Here is a 22,476-nt window from a genome sequence, read left to right on the forward strand (position 1 = left end):
TAGGTATAATAGAAAACTATCCTTAATTATTCAGGCTTTTATCTTCCCATTAAAGCAGAACAAAGCACGTCTTCATTTCAATAATTAATTCCACCAGTATAATAACTCAGCTGCTTCAGTGGGTTTGATGACACAGGAACAACCCAGCTTTGACTTTGTGGAGTAAGAAAGTACACAACTTCTCACTGAAAGAAACTTCAAACACATTGACAGTGGCCCTGAGAGGAAGGAAAATCTTTGCAAGAGTCACCACTAAAAACAACTATGTTTAAATATTGAATAACTGGGCACTTGGCTTTGATTGTTAAATCTATACCTAAGTAGTGTGAATGTATGGCAGCCTCCTTCAGGGAACTAAAGATGTGGGTTGCAAAGGAATTAAATTGCCATCTGTGAAGAATAAGACTTCATTAATTGGAAGCATCAGTAGGGTCATGGTGGGTACTCCCAGGATCACTTTCTTGTGGTCTCAATGCATTCAGGGGCAGTAAGCATTGATACACATTTGAAATTATGGCAACATCTCCTTCTGATGCTGTTTGTATGCTGTAGAACACAGCGGACAGTTGCAATTAAACTCTCGAGAAACCAGTTTGGGCCATATCTGTTGCGATGAGGACGGATAGCACAGGATTTATGTGCTTATTTTCAATGCCTAGATTCATGCTCAATGTAAAAAGCCACATCAGCTATACACACATCTCACTTTTCTCTCTCCAGCAGGCTCTGTGCATTGGTGACTTAGCTGTAAATCCAGAGACGACCATGTTATGCTGGGCATCGTAGTTACATTGCACTGTTAATTCTAGAATTATGGATTCATCTGGATGAAGAGAGAGCTCCTGACAGTGGGGTGGAGGTAATGCTGCTATGATGGATGCCAGTTCTGCTATGAGAGCCCAGCAGGACAGGAGCACAGACTATTGTCTAGCTGAAAAACATGAAGATCACTTTGCGGACCACATTAGTATTTCTATACATGACTGGCCTTTTCAATTTCCATTTCCTACGAATGGGAAACAATATACCAAGGACAGGCTGACTGATGCTTCTCAGAGTGCCCCAGACAGCATTCGCTGCTGTCCAGAGTGCAGTATTAGAATCTGCCAGGCACTGGTGTCAGCTTTAATCCAACAGAGAAAAAATGTTTTTGTTTGTTATGAAGCCTGATGCAGAGCCAGCAAGGGTGGTGATTAAATTACAAAACATTTCTAAGCAAAGAGAAACAGCATTTGTCTTGTGGAGGAATGGATTATGGCTTCCTCTCTGATTGTAATGGAAAGAGCACAGAGAGGAGCATAAAATTAAATCTGTTCAGACCTTGACTTCTAAGTGTGCTAGAGTCATGACTAGGCTTGTAAGTTTGACTTCCAGGAAGCTTTTCCCTTCAGTTGTCTCAACTGATCCTGGATCTGAACCCAAGGGACACGAAAACTAAGTTACAGAAAACAAGGAGCAGCCTGTACTTAAGGCTGAACTTGTTTCAAGATAATACGAGCTCTTCCGGGTCTGCAGTGCACTGTGGATTCAGCCCAGCTGAGTGCTTATATGCCTTGAAGCATTTAGCTAGTTTTCAAATTCCATATTTGGAAGAAACCTGTCTACACTTTAATCTCATTTCTTCTTCATATCCTTCTCCTAAGAGAAACTGAAATGGAAAGAGAAGAGACTAGACATGTAGCATGAACAATCTATTTTCAGCTTCCACACTGTCTTACCTTCTTTTCTTGTTTCTGTGAAAAAAACAAAAAAACAAAAAACTCCTGACAAAAGCAAGTTGTGGGAGAAAAGATTTGTTCCACTCACAGTTCAAGAATATAGTTCATCATAGCAAAGAAGTTAAGGCCCCAGGAGCCTGAAACAGCTGGTCCCATCACACCCACGGTCAGAAGCAGATAACAGTAAGTGCATACTACCGAGCAGCTCTCTTTCTCCATGGACCTGGTTCAGAATCCTGGCCAGAGAATATGGTACCCATAGTGTACAGGTCTTCCCATCTTAATTGACATAGCCAGGAGAGTAATCCATAAGAATGGCCAAGTGTAATCTCTCAGATGATTCTAGATTCTGTTCCATTGAGAATTAACACTGAGCATCATGCAAACTCACTGTTTCTTCTGTAATCATCGGATATCATGTGTTTATTTTATTAGTCTGTAACTGCAACCATAATGTCATTTCTAGGAGGTAAGTGGATAATAGTCCTCTAAGATGGTGCTTGGTTATTTCTGCGTTCAAGTATTCCAGTGGAGTACAGTCCATTCTCACATTGAACCAGGAGGACGCTGTAGCTAATAGGATAAAGTAGAGATGAGCTATCACTTCCAATGGTAGGTTATGAACAATGATGGCATTTGACTTGGGTTTGTTTTCTTTCTCTCTCCTGAGTCCATACGTGGTCTCACTCAGTGACTTGCACCAATGGGCACCAGCTGACAAGACCTGAGTAACCATTAGAAGGCCAGAAGCAAGGACCGAATGCTTCCCATTGTAAGCTACATGAGCTATCAGGAATCCAGTTCTCCAACGCCCTCCCCCCCCCCCCCAACCATCTGTAGACATCACCAGAAACTTTGTTTCAGCTTTGTAAAGGGCTTGGGCTATGTTATTTATCTGAGATGCCTCTGAACTCTTATTCACAGAGACCCTTGTGGTGTCTGGAAAAGACAAGTGAGGAAAGCTCTGGATTTAATGACTAGGTATACTTTAGTGGGTATAGTGGTAGGTCAACAGGAGTTGATTTAATACTATGTCCACCTAGCAGACCTGATACTAATTATGGTTATTTTTGTCAGTGCTCGGGATGGAAGGCAGGGCCTCATGCTCGTTCTCTAAGTGCTGTGCTCTTAAGCTCCATTCAGTGTGTTTATCACACAGTTTTCAATTGCATACATCAAATATCTTAAGTTAGGAAAAGGAAGCTGGAAAAAAGGAGGAATCCTATTTCATAAAATCCTTAGCTGAGTGTTACCAGTATCAGTCTGGTTTGCTGCCTATTCATCCCTGAGTGGCAAACCTTATCTTCGCAGCTTTTTTTGTGGGCTCCACTTTTTAAGACAAAAGTTGAGAATGAATCCAGGCGATTATTCATTCTTCTTTCTCTCTCTGCAAAGCTAATGCTGGGAAACTGCTTTTTAAGTAAGTTTAAGCATATATAGTACATTGAGCATTTTATTGGTTGTTTTATTTATTTACATCTTAAATGTTATCCCCTTTCCTAGTTTCCCTTCCACAAATGCCCTATCCCTTTTACCCACTTCACTGCCTTTATGAGGGTGCTCCCTCACCCACCAACCCACTCTTGCTTCAGCATCCTAGCATTCCCCTACACTGGGGCATTAAGCCTTCACAGTACCAAGGGGGCTCCCCTTCTATTGATGACTGACAAGGCCATCCTCTGCTACATATGCAGCTGGAGCCGTGGGTCCCTCCATGTGTAATCTTTGGCTGGTGGTTTAGTCCCTGGGAGTTTTGGGAGGTCTGGTTGGTTAATATTGTTGTTCTTTCTATGGGGTTGCAAATCCCTTCAGCTCCTTCAGTCTTTCCCCCAACTCCTCCATTGGGGTCCCTGAGCTTAGTCTGATGTTTGGCTGCATGCATCCACATCTGTATTGCTCAGGTTCTGGCAGAGCCTCTCAGGGTACCAGGCTCCTGTCAGCAAGCACTTCTTAGCATCAGCAATAGTGTCTAGTTTTGGTGTCTGCAGATGGGATGAATCCCAATGTGGGGCAGTCTCTGAATGGCCTTTCCTTCAGTTTCTGCTCCACTCTGTGTCCCCGTATTTCCTTTAGACAGGAGCAATTCTGGATTATTATTTTTGAGATGGGGGTGGCCCCATCCCTCAATTGGGGCATGCCTAGCCACTGGATATGGACTCTACAGACAATTTTATCTCTAATCTTTAAAAGCAAACTGGTTAAAAAATAATTATAGACCTGGTATCTTTATAGAGGTTTTATTTTGTTTTTCTTCAATAACTTCAGGAATTTCTCCCAATTTCTCAGCTTTGGCAGAATCATCAAGCCAGGCACCTTCTTGCTTTTCTATGGGGAAGTATACCATACTTCTTTTGTCCCAGACATCTAAGAACATTCAACCTCCAGCTATCAATCATCTTTTTCCACAGCCCCCTCTCCTAGTGGGCAGTGTGAAAGTATATATTATGTTCTTTATAATTTGTCTCCATTGAGTGGTGTCCAGCTCTTAGAGTATCCCAACCAGCAAACTATCTCTTCAGTCAATGTCCTTGTTGCAAGGATGATGATGGCTTTGATGTGATGGCTACTGAGTACTCAAAACTCTTACCCCTGATCTGTTTCTTCACAAGTGATGGCCACTTGTCTCTGCATCACAGACCACATTATTTCAATCTCTCTTTTCACCAGCATCATCCAATTCATACTTCTTTATAGTTTAATTGCACTTGCCCAACCAGCTTACCTTAGATCATCTCATCCATCCACTTTTTCTCCTCCCTCACATGAGCTACAATATATGAAAAACCAGTTCTGATTGTACCAATTGCAGTCCCATATGCTGTGGTCTAACATGCTGGTTCAGTACCTGGATCTATAGTGAACATACCTGAGACTTGCATTATGTGTTCCTAGACCCATCGCTCACCTTTCCTGTAGTGATTGCTCAGAACTCTTTTGAAAATTAGACCTGGCTTGTCTTCTTTTTCTATGAGTCTCTCTCATTAATAGTTCAAATGTGCTTTAGTAAAGAATAAGAAAGGTTCAACACAAAGCACTTAGCATGCTCTCTCTATAGAGTGTCTCTACCAGTGAGCAGTCATCAGGAACTATGGAACGAAACTACACAAATCCAATTTCACAGAGATCACTATTCACTTGATTGTTAACAACATTTAGCTGAAAACTATTCCATCTGAGTATTAAATTATGATTTATTTCCCTAAAATGAAGCTGAAACTTTACTAAAACATTAAGAAGAGGCATTATTACTATTTTAATAACATGATTCTTAATAAGGTAAGTTTTAAAGCTGTTGACACAATAATAAAATATCACAAAACAGATATGAAAAAGATGAACGATTTCTAAATTTTTGTTATTATAAATGTAAACATGGAGAAGTTAAAAGACTATTATAAGAAACACCCCCACACTATGCACATAGATTCAAACATTCAGGGTTTAGCTTCTTTAGCTATCTTATATCCATGTTTGCTGAATATTTTATATAAAAAATATATGGTGTTTCTGAATATTTGAACATTGTACTTTTCAGGGTTCTTGAGAGGAACAAAATCAACAGGAAGAGTATATATGAACCGAGGACGTATTAGATGCGCTTAGACAATGAAGCCTGGGTAATCCAAAAATCCTGTCTCATAATACAGAGGGCAATAATCAAGTAATCGCCGAGTCTTGTTACACAGCTGGATGCTTCAGCTGTCCTAACCTATCATAGAATGCTTGCTTTGAGGATTCCTGGGAGGGGCTGTTGATCTCCAATTCACACTCAAAATGCAAATCTCTTAGGTTCTTATACCAGCAATGGAATGCAGGGTCACTGGCCATAGAATAGATAAGTCATTCTCAACATGTGGGTCAGGATTCCTTTGGGGGTTGGATGATTTTTTTTCCCCACAGGGCTCTCATATCAAACAATCTGTATGTCAAATATATACATAATGACCATAACAGGAGCCAAATTATAGTTATGAAATAGCAATGGAAATGTTATGTTTTGGGAGTCACCATAACATAAGGTCTGTTTTTAAAGAGTCACAGCATTAGGAAGGTTGAGACCCACTGGAATAGACGAACCTGCCAGTGAGAGTGAAGGCAATCAGGCAAAAAAAAAAAACCCAATGGCTTCTTTCAACTCTTTCCACCTGGGCTGCCACCAAAAAGTACCAACCACATTTAAAGTAAGTCTTCCCACTTCCAATAATAAGATCAAGAACATTTACATCAGGAGTATCCAGTATTCCTCCCCTTTTACTTGATTTTTAGATCCAGGTGACTTTATACCCAATATTAACCACCACAAACCTATATCTCCTAAAAATAAAGTACATCTTTAGAGAGAATCAGAGTTTTGTTATCACACAAAAGAATCTGGAGAATCTTGTGTCAGTAACTAATACATGGTCCCCATTTACTCTTGTCAGCATGTTTTCTAAGGCTATCATTGCTGCTTTCAACAAGAGCCTTTGATGCTCTACACAATCTACATTTCATTTCTGTATGTATTCAGTCACTTCTGCTATGAATTTGACTTCTTTTAAAGGGCACACAGTTGACTTAAAGAAGGCATCACATTCTTTTATGGTGGAGTTGTTTTCTCACAGTGGCCCTCACATTGCTCCTCTGACTCTTTGACTGTGTAGCATATGAAAAGCAGGAGCTAAATGCTTTGATGCAGCACAATGTTTTGCAGGGGTAAGAATCCTTCACAGATTGCACTGTATCATCAGGATGGATGGACCAATTCAGGAAGTGCATCACATTGAGCTTTCCTACTGAAAACTTGCTTACAAATGAGGTACCATGTCTGTACTGCAGTCCCAGCACTTGGAAGGCTGACGCAGGATGATCACAAGTTTGTCATCAATCAGGGCTATGTAGTGAGACCCTCTTTCACAAACTACCTGACCGATTAACCAACCTACTAGGCAAATAAAACATTTGCTTTCTTGGCACACTGAAAATAGATATTTCCATGATGACATGTATATTTATAATGTTTGTTCAGATGTTACCACCAAGATCACACCTTTTCCAGGGTAGCATACAACATGTTTCCTGACAGCATTTACCACAGGAAATTTGAGCATTCTTGCTTGAATCTGTTATGTTACTGGAAGTTGCAAAGTAGTGACTTTCTAAACAAAATGTTTTTTACTCTTTCTATGCTGTTATATATATATATATATATATATATATATATATATATATATATATATATAAACCTTTCCTTCCTTAACTAGGCAGGAATACAGAGAGTCAGGCTAAGTGGTTATTTGTTTTCTTTTATTGACAAAGTATAAATGTTAGATGACAATTGTGTTGGAAGATGACATACACATGTGCTACATACACTTTTTCTCTCTCAATTTGTTCTTTTTTTTTTTTTTACACATATGACTATTTCCATGTATGTATGCACTGCATATGTGTGCTTGGTACTTCCAGTCACTAGAAGAGATGATGTGACTCCCTACAACCTGAGTAATAGTGGTTGGAAGTTGGTATGTGGTGATGGACTAAATCCAGATTCCCTGCAAGAGCAACAAGTGCTTTTAACTGCTGAATTATCGCTAAGCTTTTGATTTAATTATATTTGATAGCAGCCCCAGATTTTTTCAGACTGTGCTAAAGTTGGTCATTATGAATTTCTCTGAGCTAGGATCTGTGATGCTTGGGGCATGTCTCCCTTCTCCTTTGATAACTTCTTTACGTTTTGACTATTAAGATTTTTAACATGACTGATGATTGAGCTGGGAGTGCCCAACCCAGTAGGCAGATGGACCTGGGTTATTATAAAAGAAAGCCAGATGAACATGATGAAGAGAACAAGAGAGAGAATGAGCCATAGTATAGCATTTTGTCATGGTTTCTATTTCATGTTCCTGCCCTGACTTTCCCTTGGTGATGGACCGTGTCTGGGAAGCATAAGCCGAATAAATCCTTTCTTCCCCAAAGCTGCTTTTGGACATGGTGTTTGTTACAGCCACAGCATGAAACCAGAGAAGTATTAATTCTTCTTTGAAAAATTGGTTAAATCAATCAGTAAGGCCATCTGGAGCTAAGTTTCTCTTGTGTTTTGTTTGTTTAAATTAATAACTCAATGAGTTTATCACAAGCCTTTTAAATTTTTCTGTTTCTACTTGACTTAGACTCTGGTGCTTCATTTCTGTCAAAGATTGATGAAAAGTTGACATTTTCAATGATATGGTACAGATTCTTTGGATATTTATCCCACAGAGTGTTGATGATATGTTGTGTTTTCTTTGCTTACTGAATATTTTAGTTACATGGCTGAACTAACTCTCATGAGCCTGTTTCCTTCATTGAACCTTCTATGTCCCTGCCCAACTCTTCTCCTAATCTTATCTTTCACCTTGATGGTCCATCAGTTACCCTGGTAGTAGCAAAAGCCACTTACCAGTCAGGGTTGTAACTAAGTCCCTGTTCCCATTGTTTCTCTTACCATTTTTGATTGGTTATATATATTGTTTGGAAGCTGCCATTTAACAGTCCTGGCAGGAGGGAAGATGTTCCAAAGAGAGCTGATGTGCCCCTCTCTTCATCCATATAACTACTAAATCCCTCAGTCTTCAAGAAATTGTAATTTTTTTTTCAGGAGTCATATGCTACAAGAAGGAAGAAGCTGAAATCTGTACTGGCTAAAAAATGAAACCAGTCAGAGTTCTATCATCTTGTCAGACCACTCTTGAAGAGAGAGCAGAGCCTAAATGATGATGTGTCAGTGATGGGTGTGGCCATAGCTTCACCAGGACTGTTTAGTTTTCTATATCTCTGTCTTTCTATTTAAGCCTAAACCTCAGTCATGATAAAGGGGATGAACTTGGATCAGAGGTTACCAGACTTCCCTATTAGTTATTATTTCCACTGCATCCATGTTGAATGGATTTGCTTTCTTTTCTTCCATCATTTTTTTGGGGTGGGGGTTAATTAGCCTACTAAGGAGAGGTAGTGGTTAAACCTCTCTTCTTTTTTTTCCATTTTTAATTAGGTATTTAGCTCATTTACATTTCCAATGCTATACCAAAAGTCGCCCATACCTACCCACCCCTACTCCCCTACCCATCCACTCCCCCTATTTGGCCCTGGCATTCCCCTGTACTGGGGCATATAGAGTTTGCGTGTCCAATGGGCCTCTCTTTCCAGTGATGGCCGACTAGGCCATCTTTTGATACATATGCAGCTAGAGTCAAGAGCTCCGGGGTACTGGTTAGTTCATAATGTTGTTCCACCTATAGGGTTGCAGATCCCTTTAGCTCCTTGGGTATTTTCTCTAGCTCCTCCATTAGGAGCCCTGTGATCCATCCATTAGCTGGCTGTGAGCATCCACTTCTGTGTTTGCTAGGTCCCGGCATAGTCTCACAAGAGACAGCTACATCTGGGTCCTTTCGATAAAATCTTGCTAGTGTATGCAATGGTGTCAGCGTTTGGATGCTGATTATGGGGTGGATCCCTGGATATGGCAGTCTCTACATGGTCCATCCTTTCATCTCAGCTCCAAACTTTGTCTCTGTAACTCCTTCCATGGGTGTTTTGTTCCCACTTCTAAGGAGGGGCATAGTGTCTACATTTCAGTCTTCATTCTTCTTGAGTTTCGTGTGTTTAGGAAATTGTATCTTATATCTTGGGTATCCTAGGTTTTGGGCTAATATCCACTTATCAGTGAGTACATATTGTGTGAGTTCCTTTGTGAATGTGTTACCTCACTCAGGATGATGCCCTCCAGGTCCATCCATTTGGCTAGGAATTTCATAAATTCATTCTTTTTAATAGCTGAGTAGTACTCCATTGTGTAAATGTACCACATTTTCTGTATCCATTCCTCTGTTGAGGGGCATCTGGGTTCTTTCCAGCTTCTGGCTATTATAAATAAGGCTGCTATGAACATAGTGGAGCATGTGTCCTTCTTACCAGTTAGGGCATGTTCTGGATATATGCCCAGGAGAGGTATTGCTGGATCCTCCGGTAGTACTATGTCCAATTTTCTGAGGAACCGCCAGACTGATTTCCAGAGTGGTTGTACAAGCCTGCAATCCCACCAACAATGGAGGAGTGTTCCTCTTTCTCCACATCCACGCCAGCATCTGCTGTCACCTGAATTTTTGATCTTAGCCATTCTGACTGGTGTGAGGTGGAATCTCAGGGTTGTTTTGATTTGCATTTCACTGATGATTAAGGATGTTGAACATTTTTTCAGGTGCTTCTAAGCCATTTGGTATTCCTCAGGTGAGAATTCTTTGTTCAGTTCTGAGCCCCATTTTTTAATGGGGTTATTTGATTTTCTGAAGTCCACCTTCTTGAGTTCTTTATATATGTTGGATATTAGTCCCCTATCTGATTTAGGATAGGTAAAGATCCTTTCCCAATCTGTTGGAGGTCTTTTTGTCTTATTGACGGTGTCTTTTGCCTTACAGAAGCTTTGGAGTTTCATTAGTTTCCATTTGTCAATTCTCGATCTTACAGCACAAGCCATTGCTGTTCTGTTCAGGAATTTTTCCCCTGTGCCCATATCTTCAAGGCTTTTCCTCACTTTCTCCTCTATAAGTTTCAGTGTCTCTGGTTTTATGTGAAGTTCCTTGATCCACTTAGATTTGACCTTAGTACAAGGAGATAAGTATGGATCGATTCGCATTCTTCTACATGATAACAACCAGTTGTGCCAGCACCATTTGTTGAAAACACCGTCTTTCTTCCACTGGATGGTTTTAGCTCCCTTGTCGAAGATCAAGTGACCATAGGTGTGTGGGTTCATTTCTGGCTCTTCAATTCTATTCCATTGGTCTATTTGTCTGTCTCTATACCAGTACCATGCAGTTTTTATCACAATTGCTCTGTAGTAAAGCTTTAGGTGAGGCATGGTGATTCCACCAGAGGTTCTTTTATCCTTGAGAAGAGTTTTTGCTATCCTAGGTTTTTTGTTATTCCAGATGAAATTGCAGATTGCTCTTTCTAATTCGTTGAAGAATTGAGTTGGAATTTTGATGGGGATTGCATTGAATCTGTAGATTGCTTTTGGCAAGATAGCCATTTTTACAATGTTGATCCTGCCAATCCATGAGCATGGGAGATCCTTCCATCTTCTGAGATCTTCTTTAATTTCTTTCTTCAGACACTTGAAGTTTTTATCATACAGATCTTTCACTTCCTTATTTAGAGTCACGCCAAGATATTTTATATTATTTGTGACTATTGAGAAGGGTGTTGTTTCCCTAATTTCTTTCTCAGCCTGTTTATTCTTTGTGTAGAGAAAGGCCATTGACTTGTTTGAGTTTATTTTATATCCAGCTATTTCACTGAAGCTGTTTATCAGGTTTAGGAGTTCTCTGGTAGAATTTTTAGGGTCACTTATATATACTATCATCTGCAAAAAGTGATATTTTGACTTCCTCTTTTCCAATTTGTATCCCCTTGATCTCCTTTTGTTGTCGAATTGCTCTGGCTAATACTTCAAGTACTATGTTGAAAAGGTAGGGAGAAAGTGGGCAGCCTTGTCTAGTCCCTGACTTTAGTGGGATTGCTTCCAGCTTCTCTCCATTTACTTTGATGTTGGCTACTGGTTTGCTGTATATTGCTTTTATCATGTTTAGGTATGGGCCTTGAATTCCTGATCTTTCCAAAACTTTTATCATGAATGGGTGTTGAATCTTGTCAAATGCTTTTTCTGCATCTAATGAGATGATCATGTGGTTTTTGTGTTTGAGTTTGTTTATATAATGGATTACATTGATGGATTTTCGTATATTAAACCATCCCTGCATCCCTGGAATAAAACCTACTTGGTCAGGATGGATGATTGCTTTAATGTGTTCTTGGATTCTAAACCTTTCTTCTTTGAGTTTCTAATATCTAAACCCTCATACCAATAGCTCCGTAATTCAAGATGCTTATTATTTTCACTCATCTTTTGCTGGGGACTTGTAGTTGACACTGTCATCCTCTGACTACCCATGAGTGTATTAAGTTATGAGTATGCAGGTGTGTGATTTAGAAAGAAACAATGACTGGGATTATTAAAATTGCCTCTTGACCATAGTATTGTTCAGCCAGTCTTTCTTTGTTTATAGGTTGTGTATATGACCTTTTTACTGCTGAGGCTTTGTCATTTTTGATGAACTTGTGCATTTAAAAAAAAATGTTTTCTAATCTGGCGTTCATCCTGCCTGAACATTCCTTCATGGAGATGTGATAGTTCTGATATGACAAGGAATCTGGGGAAAATGTCAGCTTTTCTAAGTAATCTTTCCTTAGAGTAGAGATTCTTCCATTGTACAAGTAAAGGCTGGAATACAGTGAGCATTGCTTGCTCTGAACATATAGGATAGTCAATGAGGTATTCTTGGGTGAGTGACCAGAATAGAAACATCAGGACCATAAACTTTGTCAGACAAAATTATGGGTCTGGACTAGATAGTTAATTTCCTTTCTCTTAGGGTAAAGACAGACATACCACACTGAGTCTGTTTAGTGTTGTTTGTGGACATATGTTTTTATGATTGGTATCAAATATTCAGTTGAGATGGATAATCCTTGGAGTGTCAAATTCCTATTCTCTCAATAGTCATTCACTGTAGCTCTTGAACTAGGGCCAGGAGACTGTGAAGTCCCACCCGTATTACCATGTCAACTGGTATTGTCACTGTCTTGTTTAAGCAGAATCATGTTGAGATTTCAGGAGTGTTACTTCCCTCCTTCTCATCTTTTTGTAATGTTTCCTGAATTTTAGGTGTATTAGGGGTAGTGCTCTAGATATATTAGTTGGAGCTAGGCACCAAGTGGTCTCTTGTTCTTTGCATTTTGACTAGTTGTAACTATTTGCAATGGCCTCTGTTTTCTGCAGAAAGAAACTTCTTGGATAAAAATAAGAGCTACTCTTACTCGTGGATATAAGAATAGCTATTTAGAATGGTTAGGACTTATACTTGTTTATGAATATGGAGGTAGCAGTTTCTCCTCTAAGTTCCATGACCTCACTAGTCACAGGTAGTTGACTAGGTTTAAACACCACTCCATTTCTTTCCTGTTGGGCAGGCCTCAGATATAATTAGAGAGCCGTTTTAACTTTAAGGATATCTTTCTAGAACGGTCATTGTTTTGGTTCACAAGCATCACAGTTGAGTAAGAAGATTATTGATTGCCTTTCTCCCTTGGCAGCTTGCACAGTACATCCTGATACTATGAGAACTAGTCCTCGGTAAGTGTACTTTCAGGTCAGTACAAGTTCAATTCCTCCAAGTCCTGTATCTAAAGTTCATCATGTTTTCAGCAATGAGAAATTACTTTCAACTTATGGGAAACAGCCACAGGAAACAGTAACATCTTACATTGTTTTGGGTGTCTCTTAGACTCCTCAACCAAGAATGCAAAATATGGTTTCTCATGCCTGATACTTGGGTTTTAATCAGATAATCTATTACTCTTGTGGGAAGCATTATTACCTCCAACTGGCATAGCATAACTTCATTTAGGCTATTTATTTAGCTTCATTTATCTACTTATATATCTTAGACACCATTTTAGGTAAATATAAAGTAACATGATTTCCTGTGACTTTTTCAAATATCCTTAGCATTATATAACACTCTTCTTCCCTTTTCTTATATTTTTCTTCTTCCTCACTACCTAATTATAGTCCCCATTTTTCCATCTTCTCATTTTAGAAAAGGTATTACTTACTATATTTCAATTGTATCTTTTTACCTAGTATATTTTGGGCATTTAAATAATAAATGGGAAGACAAGCATACGACTTCTTCAATCTACCTCAAGCTGTAGTTTTTCCTTCTAAATTAGCTTGAAAAAAAAACACAATTAAATATAGAGATCTTGGAATAAGCCTAATGACTAAACAACCACAATTATGTCAAAAAATAATCTACCAAATATAGCTACGTTCTATCCTTAGAAGCATAAGAGAGGCGGGGGTGGGGTAGACCAGGCCATTTACAAGAGGAGATGGCAAATATAACCTCAACATGAGAACTGTAAAGCTATAGCGGGAAGGGTATGAGATTCCCAGTTAAGCTTATCTTTAGTAGACTAGGAACAGATTCAAGAAGGTATCATTCTTGTGTCAGTGTGATAAGAGGAGAACCTAAGCCAGAAGTCATGAGGCCAGGGTTAGAGAGATGGCTCAGCAGTTAAGAGCACTGACTGCTCTTCTGAAGTTCCTGAGTTCAAATCCCAGCAACCATATGATAGCTTACAACCATCCATGATGAGGTCTGATGCCCTCTTCTGGTGTGTCTGAAGACAGCTACAGTGTACTTACATAATCAATAAATTATTTAATTAAAAAAAAAATCATGAGGCCAAGGCCATGAAGTCAAACACAACTATGATCTGATACATTGATATGTTGCCACGTCTCCCAAAGTGTGGACTCCAGAGGTTGCAATCTGCACACTGTATTCAAAGTCCAGAAGGTCAAGAGTCTGTAAGAGCTTCTGCTGAGAGCATGACCTAGAACTAACTCATCTTAAACAGATTCTCCAGGATAGAGTCAATGAGTAAGTCCATTTAAGAGGACAGTATAAAGATAAGCTAAAAATGATACACCCAGAGAGCCAGCACAGTATTTAGTTTCAAAGATCTTAGTAAACAAAGCATTATTACCACTACTATACAGCTAACTACTGAGCACATATGCTACCCCATGTCAGCACTGTATTACAATTCTGATAATAGTGTATAAATAAAAACTATAAAGCATATAGCATATATTTTGAGAAGAAAATAATAAAAGAGGATAATAAGTATCATGAATGAAACAATTGGAAAGATGATTCAAATTCTGCAAATTCTGGGTGAGGTCAGTGAGCAGGGGAACCTCTGTCATGTATTTTTATGAATGATGACAATAGATACAGAATGGTTGGAAAAGAACAATGGAATAGAAAGCATGCCAGTGACATCAAGATAAAGAGTCAAAGTGTTATGGTGGAGACAAGAATACCAGGTTTCTTTGTCATGCAAACTGTGACAGTGGTACTTTGGAAGACCTAGAGCTTTGTTTGTGAGTCTTCATGCTGATCGCTTTCAGAATCAATTTTTATTTGTTCTTATTAATTTTATCCTTAATATGATTTTTAAATCATTATCTATATTAAATAGTTCTCCAGAAAAACAAAACCAAATGGGGTTGGGGCATGAGGGGCCAAGGAATTAACTTGCAAGAACTGAGAATTTCATTAGCTATTTACCTAAAATGAAGTCTAAGGAAACCCAATGATTTAATTTCACTCTGAAGACCTTCAAGTTTGAGAAATAGGCTTCATGGTATAAGCTCTAGTGAGAGAGCACAAGAAAACTAACATGCCAGTTTGAAGAAAACCAGATGCAGCAAATTGCTCCTTCCTCTGTCTCTCTGCCTGTATTTAGAATCTCCAAAGCTTGTGTGATGTCTACACTGAAAACAGTATATTGCTTTATTCAGTCTACCAGTTCAAATGTGACTCTTATGTCAAAATGCTTTCATAGACACATTTTGTCTATAATGTTTATCTACATAGCTTGGCACTTCATGGCTCAGGTAAGTTGACACACACATTAAACATCATGCTGTTAGTCTTTAGTCCACAAATATTTATTACAGAAATAAGAAAATAAAGCACAACAAACGATTTTGTTTTCAAATCAAGGAATGAGAGGGAAATAAACTTTACCTGAAAACATCTAAATATTCTAAGTCATGGAAATTTTTTACTTATTTGGTACCTGGTAATGTTGGACCACCCAATTGTAATAGGGGACAGTAAGAAAGGAGAAAGGTGATCTCTTTGTAAACCAAGAGGGACAGGTGGTTACCATAGCTACCTTACCATTCCTGTTGTCAATGCCTGATCTTCCAGGACCTCCTTCAGATACCATCTGGTGATTTCTTACATCAGCATCATTTAACTCATATTCAACATATAATCTTAGTTTCCTGAAATACCAATATTGGCCACAGATCTTGCTTAGATTGGAAACCCTCTCCAGGATAGACTATAGGAAAAGGAACCCTTTGTAATGAAAGTTAAAGAGGTGAGCAGAAGCAGGGAGGATCTAAGATTTGAACATGCTGCCTGTTGTGGTGTAGGCAGAAATTCATCAGTGTTTGTCATCTGGAGAGAAGTGTATACAGACAAACAATTCCATCTGTCCAGAGAACTAGTAAAAGTTGTAAGGTTGGAATACTGAGGACATAAGAGCTGTAAGAAATAACTTCTCCTTTCATTGTACAAAACTCCTGGGAAGGAAACAGAATGAAATTTTCAGAAAAAGGAAGACCAACAGCAGGGAACAGGGCATAGTCTTTAGGCAAGAGAGAGGAAGATTTCAAAACAAGATTAAGCGATCTGGCTTGTGGGTTCCAACTCATCATACAGATACAAAGGCAACAGGTCAATGTTGCTTCAAGACATGGAAATGGTTGTCAAATCAGGAGCAGTTACCAAAAAGAAAACAGTATTTACTACAGAAAAGTACCTCTAGATAGGACAATAGGTGTGGTTCTGCTTGATTTATTAGCATTTATCAAATTCTATTGGGCCTTATAAATTTGGGATCAAGCAGAATCCAAACTGTGGAGTCAAGTCAAACTGATGCATGTGGGGGTCTATGAAACAGAAGACAAATAAACTATACAGTTGTACTTAACAAAGCTATCACGCTAGGCATGATGGTCAAGAGGTTTGGCCTAAGCAAAAGGACACAGTGCTTCTGAAGTAGCAAGAGTTATGCTAGTAACAAGAATAGTAATAAACTGCTCAAAGGTATGTGTCCAATCTGGACCAAGTACGCTTGGGCCTCTAAAAGACTACACTGCACTTTTAACCCTTAAGTGACTATCCGAGAAATACAAACCACAGTGAAAATTTTAAAGTCCAAAACAAAAGTTGAGCTAGGAACCATGTTGACACTTTCACTTCAGATCTACTTTGACCTTGTTCTAAAGTCTGGCTTTTTTTTTTCCATAAATGACTCTTGGAACATACAACTTTGGGAACCATTTGGTTTGCCAGTGATATTTAGTCATCATATTTACAGTAGGTCAAAGCACATGACTTTTATAGAGTAGATCTTAATAAAAAGCCTGTCATTGAGCTGGAAATAAAATTGACATGAAGATCAAAAGGCTTTGACTAGCTTACTGGCATACTGCTATTTCCAACTATGTCCTTGGATGAGCCTTTAAAAAAGATTCTGCATCTCTGTTTCATTTATATTCGGTGGTACAAATGCTCTCTACTTTTGGATCTCATTGGAATAATATTAGACTTAATGAAGTAATATGGTCTTGGAATACCCACTGGCTTCTCTAGCCAGAGACTATGAAAAAAAAAATCTCACTTTAAATCATTTTACTTCCTTCTTTTTCTCCATAGGGAGGTATAGTGGGGATGAATGTGCAAGCTGATATTTTAAGCATATTTTAAAATGGCTACAGTAATATAAGTAAAACAACTTAAGCATCTGGAAAGAAAAGAGCTCTGTGCACTTGGGGGTGATAATGATGCTGATAATGATAATGAAGAATTTTAATAACAATAAATCTGAGTGAATTTTATTCAACAAAGTTGTGAGAGATAACAGCTCAAGGACATTAAATTCCCTCAAAGGTTAGCTTTGGTATCTAAATTGTTCATGGCTTTATTGATTTCATACTCCAGATACATGTAGATGTATCAATACTGTGTTTTGATGTCAACTTGGGAAAGTGTGCCTTCCAATTGTGAGGATTGAAAAATGCTTAAGCTAGCTCTTCCAGTAGCATGCTTAGTTTCACAAAGTCTATTGTTCCAGGCCACATATGTGCACTTTCTTAGATGAATATAAAAACTATAACTTTAGAGCATAAAAATAAATCACCAGGATTTATTTATTTACTTTTTACAGTCATAGTTGATTGCATTCCACCTAAGAAAGTACAATCCAGGCTTAGGCTATAAAACTCAAAACCTATAGGCTGTAAATTGTATTCCTAAACATATACACAACTGTCAGAAGTAAAGGCTTTGTATATTTAATAATGGAGACACGAAGCAAAACTAGAGTTGGTCAAAAATCAACGTTATGGAAATTGATACCAGAGAAACTTGAAGAAAAGCCACCAGTGCCTAGTATGAAGCCATATGTGTCCGAACAGGGACGCCATCGGCAGTCTCCAGGAAAGACAGTTTAAAGAGGCCTTCTCACTCATGGTGAGCCTCGCCAGCTATTTCTGAGAAAGCTGAAACTAACATCACAGGATGCTGTGCTGTAGAATGTCTAACTGACCTTCATGGGACACAGTTTCTACTTCTTTGAAGGAGTGGGTCCTTGGGTTGCATTTTCCAACTGGGCTTTGTTATGATGTATAGCAATTGTATATTTGCAAGGAGAAATCTGAATAATCTTTTCCTGGTGACAAGCAGGGGATAATCTGTAACTTTTAGATTTGGGGAATTTGTAATCCAGCATTTTAAATTTACTCTCTGAAAATTTAATGCACATATACAATGTACTTTGATCATACCCATGCCCCACTCTACTCGCTAACTCCTCCTGGCCTTCCTTGCACATATCCTGTTCCCTACTTTGCATATTCTTTTTCATTTAAAGGCAGTTAATCCATTGAGAACAATTTGTGATGCCCATGAGAACATAGATTTAGGGAACAAGGGAAACTTTACAGAAAAAAAAAAAAAAAAAAAAAAAAAGGCCTGATTCTCCCAGCAACCATCAACTGCCAACAGGTCCTCAGGTAGAGATATGTCCTACTGAACCCTTTCCCGATCCATGCTTGAATGTTGGCTGGTTGGATCTCCCATAGGTCTTGTGTAGGCAATCACAGATGCTGTGAACTCATGAGTACAACTGCCTTGTTGTGTCCAGAAGAAACTTTGACATCAGTAACCCCTAATCAGTAACCTCTGGCTTTTATGGTATTTCTTCTTCCTCTTCTTTGATATTCTTGAGCTTTTGGGGGTGGGTGGGGACAATATTCACTGAGACTTTATTCATAATAACTGGGTAATGGAATCAGCACAGATGTCTATCAACTGATGAGTAGATAATTAAAATGTAAAAATAAACATACATTCTCATCTGCAAAAATATAGTGAAGTTATAAAAATGTAGTCATATCGTAAAGGGAACCAGAAAAATACTATACTGAGTGAAGTTATCCAGACCTATAAGTACAAATGCCAGTGATGTATGTGTCTTAGCTTTGAATCTATAGAGTTGTTTGTTCAACTTAAAGGACATTTGGAAACTATGGAGTTAGAAAGATATTAGGGCAATGACGAAGACATACCTTAAAGCAAAGGAGGTAGGAGAATACAACTTATAGGAAGGTGAAAAGATAATGACAGTGGCAAGGGAATTTGAGCAGGGGAAACGTTCAAGGCTATTGCTACTTTCCCCTTTTGAGATAGGTCTCAGAGCAAACTGCCCAGGCTGACCTTGAACTTGCTATCCTTCTGCTTCAGCCTCAAAAGTTGGTAGAATTAAAGTCCTGTACAACAGGGTCTGGCTATAAAAAATTTTTTTTGATGAAGTTCTCCTTCAACCAGATGCTTAGTAAAGCAGCCCTTAATGGATAATTAGTTTGTCTGTGTTTGTACTGTTCTTACTGTAGTACTATTATATACCAAAATTGCATGACAATATGATCTTTTAAAACATGAAGTAATAAATTTAAAATAAAAAAATAAAATATCATTTTCTAATTTTAACTTCTAGGAAAAAAGTCTATTTTTCCTATGAAGGTATTATTGATGACTTATTTTAAACTTGGTGAAATCTAACTGGATATGGTAGATATTACTATCTGTCTTTATTTTTATTGATTTTTTTTTTGTAAAAGGTGGGGGGTTTCTCCAGGGTCTAACTATGTCCCTCAAGCTGACATGCAATGCACGGTTTGGCAAGGATTGCTTTGAACTCAGAGGCCTTCTGCCTCAGCCTCCAATGTATGGTGTTTTCCTATGTCTACTTCTGTTTTTAGCTTTAAATATAGACAATAAAAGTTCAACTATGGATAAAACACGTTACTTTTCTGTTTCACTGACATTTTCCTTCATTGTGTTTCTGCTGGGTTTTTTTTTTTTTGCAATCTTTACATATAATTTACAGAAATTTTAACAGCATTCCTATAATTCTTAGTTCTGATAAATCTAGATAATACAGCTAATAAATCACTGACCTGTCTTTGTGTATAGTACAATAACTGCAACAAATAAAAGCTCACATGGCAGATTTAATTGCTTTTAATTCTGTCACCTCTTACCATCTTCTCTGAACTTCTGACCTATCCCATTCACGCAATGACAGGGGGTGTGGTTATCAGCTAAACATGTGTTTGTCTCAGGAGGTGGAAGGAAGATTGGGAATTCCAGGCTAGCGTCGACTGCCCAGCTAGAAATACTGTCTCAAAATCTTACACAGATATGGAGAAATTGACTCTACCACATTGTAGATTCACTTCCTTTTCATGTTGCAGTTTAGAAATGAAGTTTAAAGCAGTTTCCTCCTGCACCACAAATAATTGTCTTCTGAATTTAACCTTCCCATACTCCACTTCACAGGCAGGTACAGACATTCAACAGGAGACATAATCCTGTCCCTGGGAGACCTGCTTGTGAAAAGTGGCACTAATTCTCTTTCCATCAATAAGAACAATTAGAATTCAGTAAGGAAGCTTATTAGCTAAAGTGACCCCATGGTCAAGTCTTTACAAACCTGAGGATCCTATTTTACCTGTTTTAACAAACACAGAATTTCTCAGCTGATTCCCAGCTAAGCCTCACAGGGTCCCTAAAGAGCATCTGAGACACTTTTTGCTTTCTCTTCCCTTGACTCTACCGGGACTCTACTGGGCCAATCTGAAAGTTCTGTTTTGACCTCTGCTTGTAGAAGCAGGGAAGTCAAAAGAACTTGGGGTGATGTAGTGAGAAGAAGGGCCAACTTTAGCAACCTCCGGGAAGGAGAACAAAAGGATTATCCATTGCCAGAAGCCCAGTGCCATCACAGACTCTTCTCTCAACAGCGCTGTGCTTAAAGGAAACAACTGAGCCATTTGGTGTCTTTTATGTTTTTGTCCTTAAAAAGAAAAAGCAACTTTGAATGAGCCCAGTCGGGAAAGAAAAGGTCAAGTGGAACCACTATGGTGCATTTGTTCCGGGGAGTCTTTTTCCCTTCCATAGGGAGCAAGATAAAGGAGCCAGTTGTGACTGCCACACAGTGGTTCCTTAATTGAGTCTTCCATCTTCACAGAGCCAGATGAGAGAGCCACTTAAAAGGAATAAATTCAAAATGATGTGCAGTTTCAGAACAAATTGTTCGAGTCACCTACAAGTGGACTACTTGGAATGCCACCGCTGTCTCGGCCACACCAGGTCCTTTCTAACTCTGGCCAAAGAACTGTATCCAGGGTAGGCCTGTGATGAAATGATCTTTGTCAACTAACTCTGGCTAAAAACTGTATCCAGAGTAGGCCTTTGATGAAATGATCTTTGTCAACACACAGTGGATGCTAAGGTCCCTCACGTGAGCACAGCATTCGTAATTGCATTTTTGCATCTCCTCGACTCTGTTTAAGCGAGAGCACAGCGTGCCTGGGGTTTGGAAATGCTACCTACAGATTTCTGAGAATTGCAAGGTGACATGAATCTGAGGCTGAGGCAGCAGTTGTCATGCTAGGTGATGAATGAAAAGTATCAAGAATCAGACTTACTGATAAGTTGCAAGTTTGCTGAGCATGGATGAATGAAGATCCAGGCGATCTAGAGTTGCCAGTGTCCACAATAAGAGGGCTGTACAGAGTGGTTAGGAACAGACTGAGCTATGACACAGCAAGTGTTTTAGTTAGATTCCTATTGCCTTAATAAACAACTCAGGGAGGAAAGGCAATATTTAGCTTACATATCCACAGTCACAGTGAATTGTGATAGTCTATTGAGGGAAGCCAGGGCAAGAACTCAAGAAGGGCAGGACCCGGAAGCAGAGACTGAAGCAGAGACCACAGAGGAACTCTGCCTACTGGCTTACACAGTTTACTTTCTTATGCCACCAAGCATCACTTGCTCATGGGTGACATTGCCCAGAGTAGACTGGATACTCACACATAAATTATTAATTGAGGAAATGTCACTATACACTTGTTTGAAGGCCAATATTACAAAGGAAATTCCTCAGTTAATATTTTCTCTTCCTAGATTATTCTTGTTGAATCAAGACGACAAAGAACTGACCATCACCATGAGTGAGTTCCGTTATGGTAACATAAAGACATATTGCATTTATAATTGGAAACTTGAAATAACCAAGGTGATAGATAATGAAAATAAACAGTTCTGCTGAAATGTTTTTTGGGATTTACCTAGCCTACACAAGAAGAATGTGGCAAGTTCACATTTCCTGGTCCCATGGAAGGATAATAGCAACCTGGCAAGAAAAAAAGATTACCAACATGGTAGTCATAAAACTCAAATTGGAACCCTAGATTTACTAAAGGATATGAGTGATCCAGGAAACCATGAGCAGTGTATTGCCACATCAAAATGAAAGAGTTGATAGAGCTTTAGTTGTGAAGAGTAAGACATCAAGTGCATTCACATCCTTGCTATTTTCTGTCCCCTTCTACTCTCTAGTCTAATTTTCAAATAAAAACCACCATTAATACTTTCTTTGAAGTCTTAAAGATAACTTATACAGATTCATATATCTACATATCTAACTATCTATCTACCTATCTATCTATTTATCTATATCT

The sequence above is a fragment of the Mus musculus genome, chromosome 8, assembly GCF_000001635.26.
Source record: "Mus musculus strain C57BL/6J chromosome 8, GRCm38.p6 C57BL/6J".
Lineage (NCBI taxonomy): Eukaryota > Metazoa > Chordata > Mammalia > Rodentia > Muridae > Mus > Mus musculus.